Consider the following 7,282-nt stretch of genomic DNA (forward strand, 5'->3'; position numbering starts at 1 on the left):
GGAAAAGAAAAAACTAAAAATTGGCAATAGCAACCCAGATCCAATCATGTTGGATATTAATCCAAATTGAATGGGTATATTGGTGGAAGATAATGGTTGGAAGATGAAACAAAAGAGGTTTCATATATTATTATTATGCACTAAATTATAATATTTAAGTAATAGTATTACGGCAGTAGTAGTTACTTATGTTATGGTATTTAGAAAGTCAAAAGTCTTTTGCATTTACTTAGAAGTAATTTAGAATTAACTTGGGCATATATAGATACCCAAGCTTGTAATTTGTTTCAAGCAAGAAGTGAGAAAGAACGTCAATAGAGTAAAGAGTTTTAGCTATATCCTTCTTCTCTTGTCTAGTTTTATTTCCAACAAAGTGGTATCCGAGCAAGGTTCAAAAAAATTGAGAGAAAAAGTTGTGAGAAGAAGTTGTGTTAGAGATGACAAGAAGTAGTAACTACATGGTTACACTAATTCCTCGTTTCAATGGAGAGGATTATGATTATTGGAGCAACAATTTAAAAGTGTTGCTTAAATCGAAGGATTTATGGAGTTTTGTGGAAGAAGGTTGCACCATCTCTGATAATGAAGCGGCTCCAACGATAGTCCAAAAAACGTGTTGAATGGAAATAGGAAAAATATAACAAAGCATTGTTCCATATTTATCAAGCAATTGAGAAATCGGTGTATGAAAGAATTGCTAAAGCTGAAACCTCAAAGCAAGCATGGGAGATTATTCAAATTGCATATAAAGGTGAGGAAAAGGTAAAAAAGGTACGTCTCCAAACATTGAGATGAGAATTTGAAAAATTGAAAACGAAGGAAAATGAAAATGTTTCTGATTATTTTACAAGAGTAAACTATGTCGTTAATCAAATGGCATCTAATAGAGAAATTTTAGAAAATGAAAAAATTGTTGAAAAAATTCTTCGTAGTTCACCACAAAATTTTATTTTGTAGTGGTGGCTATTGAAGAATCAAGAGACCTCTTGTCACTTTCTTTACAAGATTTACAAGAAACTCTAAAAGCACATGAGTTTAGAATTAACCAAAGAATTCCTACTCTTCCCGATCAAGCTTTTAAAACCCAAATTTCAAATATGGGAGACCGTGGTTCTTACCGTGGTCGTGGTTATCAAAGAGGAAGAGGTAGGAGATATTTTGAATGTTATAACTGTCATAAACCTGGTCATACTGCTAAAGAATGTCGGTATAAACAAGATAACTATGATGAATCTAATTTTATGCATGAAAATAATGATGATGATGCAAATGAAGAAGATCATCCAGAAACTTTGTTACTTGCATGTTATCATGATACTGATGTAACTGATAATGTTTGGTATTTAGACAGTAGAGCTAGTAAGCATATGACAGGTAACAAAAATTTATTCTCAAAATTAATTAAGTCAGACAGTGGACAGGTGAAAATTGGAGATGTTAGAACCTATAAAATAAGAGGTATTGGTGAAATTTCTTTTCACACAAAATCTGACAATATTGAAAAAATGTCGGAAGTTTATTATGTTCCTGGCTTGAAAATTAATTTGCTTAGTATTGGTCATTTGTTAAGGAAAGGATACGATATCTATTTTCATGACAATTCTTGTTTCTTATCAAGAAAAGATCAACTTGTTGCAAAAATTGGAGTAACACCAAATAATATGTTTCCTCTTGAACTCCAAATTGCTAATAAGTCTTGTTTTTCAGCTGTTCATAACAATGGAATTTGTAAGTTGTGGCATGATAGGTATGGACACTTGAACTATGGAAGCTTGAAATTGTTAAAAGTGAAGCATATGGTTGATGGGTTGCCTTCGATTTATGAAACAAAAGAAGTTTGTGAGAAATGCCAACTCGGTAAGCAACATAGAGAACCATTTTCGAAAAAAATAAAATATTTGGAGAGCAAAAAGACCTTTGGAATTGATACATTCAGATTTATGTGGTCCATTTCCTGCGTCCAATGGAGGTAAAAAAAATATTTTATTACTTTTCTTGATGATTTTTCAAGAAAAATTTGGGTGTATTTGTTGTAAGGAAAATCTGAGTCGTTTTAAGCTTTTAAAGAATTTTAAGCGGAGGTGAAATTTTTTTCTGATTTGCAACTTAAAATTTTAATAACTGATAGGGGGCGTGAGTATCTTCCTATTGAAACATATTGCAAAGAATTTGGTATAAGACATGAGTTGACAGTACGATACACACCACAACAAAATGGTGTGAGTCAAAGGAAAAATCGTACACTCGTGGAGATGGTAAGATGTATGCTTAAGAAGAAACATTTGCAACAAGATTTATGGGCTGAAGCAGTTTCTTGTGCAGTTTATTTAATTAACAGGTCTCCTACTAAAATCTTGAGGAATTGCACACCTCATGAAGCATGGTATGGTGTTAAGCCGAATGTTGGTCATTTGAGGACTTTTTGTTGTGTTGCTTATGCACATATTCCAGATGCATTAAGAAGAAAACTGGATGATAAATCAGAAAAATGTATTTTTGTTAGCTATAGCGAGAGAAATAAAGCCTATAAATTGTACAATCCGGAAACAAACAAAATAGTGATTAGTTGAGATGTTCGATTTGATGAAAGTGGTACCTTTGAGTCAAAAAGTGAGGGTCCTAATTGGTCTATAATTGAAGATGAAAATGGTAGTGAAATCCCTTCATCTTCTAATATTCAATCAAATGATGATTCATCTCAAAGTACACCACTAAGGAAGACAATGAGTTTGAGGAAAATTTATGACTCAACTAATCCTATTGATCCAGATAATGCTGTATGTTTTGCTTTCTTTGCAGGTGAAGATCCAATTTCATATGATGAAGCATCTAAAGAAGAAAAGTGGCAAATTACCATGGATGAAGAAATAAAATCAATTGAAAAAAATGAAACATGGGAGCTTACTGATTTGCCTCCAAACAAGAATTCAGTTGGTGTAAAATGGGTCTATAAAACAAAGATGAATCTGGATGGCTCTATCCACAAGTACAAGGCTAGACTTGTAACAAAAAGTTATAAACAAAAAGAAGAAGAAGATTATACTGAAGTCAAGTATTGCATGACAAACTATCAATTGACAGATGTGTTCACAAAACCTTTAAGTGGAGAAGCTTTCAAGAGAAATGTTGCAAGTATGGGAGTTGGAAGAAAATTTGGTTTAGGGGAGCCATTGTTGGATATCAAACCAAATTGAATGGGTATATTGGTTGAAGATAATGGTTGGAAGATGAATCAAAAGAGGTTTCATATATTATCATTATGCTCTAAATTATAATATTTAAGTAATAGTATTATGGTAGTAGTTACTTATGTTATGGTATTTTGGAGGTCAAGAGTCTTTTGCATTTAGTTAGAAGTAACTTAGAATTAACTTGGGCATATATAAAGACCCAAGCTTGTAATTTGTTTCAAGCAAGAAGTGAGAAAGAAAGTTAATAGAGTAAAGAGTTTTAGTCATCTCCTTCTTCTCTTGTCTAGTTTTATTTCCAACAAATCAGAAAACAACATTGTTCTCGCTCTATTTGTTTGACTTGCTCTAGAAAAGCAAAATGCTTATTATTGTAATGATAAGTTGCTCTACAGACTGGGGCTGCATAGATCCTTCATTGTCGTCCAACATTCTCTTGTTACGTTCCTTCTACATAGGCCAAATATTTGCAGATGGAAGTCGTGACGCTCTAAGTCTTAGCAGTTAACCATATTGTGCTTGCTTTTCGCACCTCACACAAATACTGAGTTTTGTTCTTGTCGAAGGCTCCACAGAAGCATAACCCTGAGAATATTGTGAGCTGTTAGGGCTTGGGGCGTCACAGAAGCATAACCCCGAGAAAGCCTTTTCTTGCATTAACAACCTTATTTGAACGGTTCGTCCATGTAAGAATAACATCCGAGATCAAAGAGTTGAGGAGTGAATCTTCGTAAATATAATAACTTATAGTTTTGACTAGACCGTTTAAGAGAAAGGGCAACAAAGTAAGAGATGGTAAATGTTTTCCTCATCAGATTTTCACAGGGAACACCTGTTAGGAATGTGTGAGAGGCGGTTTCACAAAGGATTGTGGCGGTTTCAAATTGTTGGAGGCGGTTTGAGTTCATAGGCGGTTTTCAATTGGTTTCCAATTTGAGAGGCAGTATCTAATTTTGGTTTTCAATTGGGGTCGGCTCAGTTGGGTCGGTTTTAAAAGTTCCCTATTATGGTTGGTGGACAAAAGCTATATATAGGGGGTTTAGTATTGGAACTCAATATCAACACCAACACAACTACTCAACAACAACTCTTCTTTAGAGAGCTAGAGAGAGAGAGCAAGAGTGAGAGAAATTTTTCATAGTTTTTGAGCGGTGTTAAATTTCTCGGTCGTCGAAGATTTAGTATAGAAGGTTATTACTATGCGGTACCATCATGGGACGAACTTGCGGGTTGTGTGAGTCGTCTTCATCTATCCTTCAATAAAGATTTCTTGTTTGCCCGAGGACGTAGGCTTTAAAGCCGAACCTCGTTAAACTGTACGCATATTTGATTTTGGCTTAGCTTTTCGATTAATCTTCATAATCGGATCAATTTCTGGGTAGGTTCGATAGCTTCCGCGACTTTTAGTTCCAACAATTGGTACCAGAGCCTTGTTGAGATTGAACGAAGAGAAGATGGGATCGAGAAGTGGTACGGTCAAATCAGGGAAATATGAGATAGAGAAGTTCAATGGGAAAAACGATTTTTCTTATTGGCGGATGCAGATGAAGAATCTGTTAATCTCGTAGAAATTACACAAGACGTTGACGGGAAAGAAACCAGGAGATATGTCAGATGAGGATTGGGAAGAGTTAGATCTCGAAGCACGGGCTACCATTATGTTGTGTCTTGAGAGGGACGTGGCGTTCCTAGTAGACGAAGAAACAACGGCGGCGGGTGTGTGGTTAAAGCTAGAAAGCAGTTTCATGACGAAAACTTTAACGAACCGGGTCTACTTAAAATCCAAATTATTCACATGTAGAATGGAAGAGGGTTCTTCTATTCAGGAATATGTGAATAGATTTGACAGGATTATCTCAGATTTGAAGGATATTGATGTTAAGGTTGAGGATGAGGACCAAGCCCTCATATTGTTACTTTCATTACCTAAATCCTATGAAAACCTTGTTCAAACTTTGATGCTTGTTGGTGATAGTCTAAGCATGGAAGAGACGAGAAATTCGCTATTAGCGGATGACCTTCGTAAGGTTGCTACTAGCAGTATGGCGTCGGGTGGAGTAGACAAGGATCAAACACAAGGGTTGTTTGTAACGAGGGGGAGGAGTAATGAAAGGGGAAAGGGAAAGGGCGGGAAATCTAGATCCAAATCTAGAGGCTCTTTCAAGAAAACGTGCTTTAGTTGTGGTGAGCTTGGCCACTTTAAAACGGCTTGTCCAAAGAGAAAGTTGAAGCAAAAGAACGAAGGCTACAAGGAGAAACAAGAGATGCAAGAGGCGGGATATGTGTCAGAAGAGGCGGACGAATGTTTCTCGGTGACAGAGGTGTCTGAGAAGATCTTCGATAAGTGGATGCTTGATTCAGGGGCGTCACACCATATGTGCCCAAATAGGGAGTGGTTTACTACCTATAGGAGTATAGATGGTGGTACAGTTATACTGGGTGATGATAGTATATGTAAAACTGTGGGACTCGGAACAATACGGATCAAGATGCACGATGGAGTGGTGAGAACATTGACGGACGTAAGACACATACCCGATTTGCGGAAAAATCTAATTTCCCTTGGTGTGTTGGAGCGGAACGACTGTAAGATAATTATAGAGAATGGTTCCATAAAAGTCGTTAAGGGTTCTTTGGTGGTAATGAGAGGTACTCGTTACGGTAATTTATACAAACTTTTGGGGGCAACAATTACAGGAGATGTAGCAGTAGGAATTAGTGGAAGGGATCCAACAGCTAGTACGAGACTTTGGCATATGCGCCTTGGGCATATGTCAGAAAAGGGTCTATCTTTGATGTGCGGGAAAGGCTTGTTGAAGGACATGAAGAAGCCTTGCATGGAGTTTTGTGAGCATTGTGTGTTTGGGAAGGCACACAGGGTGACGTTCTCTACAAGCAAGCACAGGAGCAAAGAGGTATTAGACTACGTACATACCGATGTCTGGGGACCGGCAAAGTTACCTTCCAAGGGTGGTTCCAGGTATTTTGTTACATTCGTTGATGATCATTCGAGATTTGTCTGACTTTATTTTCTGAAGCATAAGAATGAGGTATTCAACACATTCCTGGTGTGGACAGCAATGGTTGAGAACAAAACTGGTCGAAAGCTGAAGACGTTAAAATCGGATAATGGGACCGAGTACACGGATGGGGCATTCAAGGAGTTTTGTAATCAGGAAAGCATTGTGAGGCACTGGACAGTAGTAAACACACCTCAACAGAATGGAGTCGCAGAGAGATTGAACCGTACACTACTTGAGAAGGCTAGATGTATGCGCTCCAATTCAGGATTAGGCGTAGAATGGTGGGCAGAATCTGTTGCTACAGCTTGTTATATTGTGAACAGGTCTCCACATTCTTCTTTAGATGGCGGCATACCTTACGAGGTGTGGTCAGGTGAACATGCAGATTACGGGAGACTTAGGGTTTTCGGTTGTACGACCTATTACCATGTTAAAGGTAACAAACTTGACAATAGAGCAAAGAAGGCAATTTTCTTAGGATATGCTACAGGAGTCAAGGGTTATCGGCTATGGTGTACGGAAGACAAGAAGTTTGTAATCAGCAGAGATGTGGTGTTTGATGAGTCATCTATTGTAGCTATGGCGAAAGCTACGCTGCCTAGTTGTGGTGATGTTGGGTCTACTAAAGCTCAAGTAGTGGAAGTAGAAATCGAAGACCAACGGGTTTCTAGGAATCATGATCAGGTGGAGCATCAGGATAAAACTCAGGATGAGGAAATTGATGAACCCGATCATGAGGAGGTTCAAGGGGAAGGTACACAAGTTTTACAACAACAACAGCAGGATGTTTCGGTACACACTAGGCCGAAACGGTTACATAAGCCGGTACAGAGGTTAGGGTCAGACAAACCTCTTAGGCATTACGGGCAGGCAAATGTGGTTGAATATGCACTCTCGGTGGAAGACGACGAGCCGATCACCTTCAAACAAGCTATTACCGCGGAGGAAAGAGAGAGTTGGTTGGTTGCTATGCAAGAAGAGATGGAGTCTCTTCACAAGAACCAGACATGGGAGGTTGTCCCATTGCCCGAAGGTAAGTCTGTTATTGGTTGTAAATGGGTGTACAAGAAG

This window comes from Eschscholzia californica, unplaced genomic scaffold, assembly GCF_041429995.1.
Source record: "Eschscholzia californica isolate CP2 unplaced genomic scaffold, dmEscCali1.0.p SCAF_4, whole genome shotgun sequence".
Taxonomy (NCBI): domain Eukaryota; kingdom Viridiplantae; phylum Streptophyta; class Magnoliopsida; order Ranunculales; family Papaveraceae; genus Eschscholzia; species Eschscholzia californica.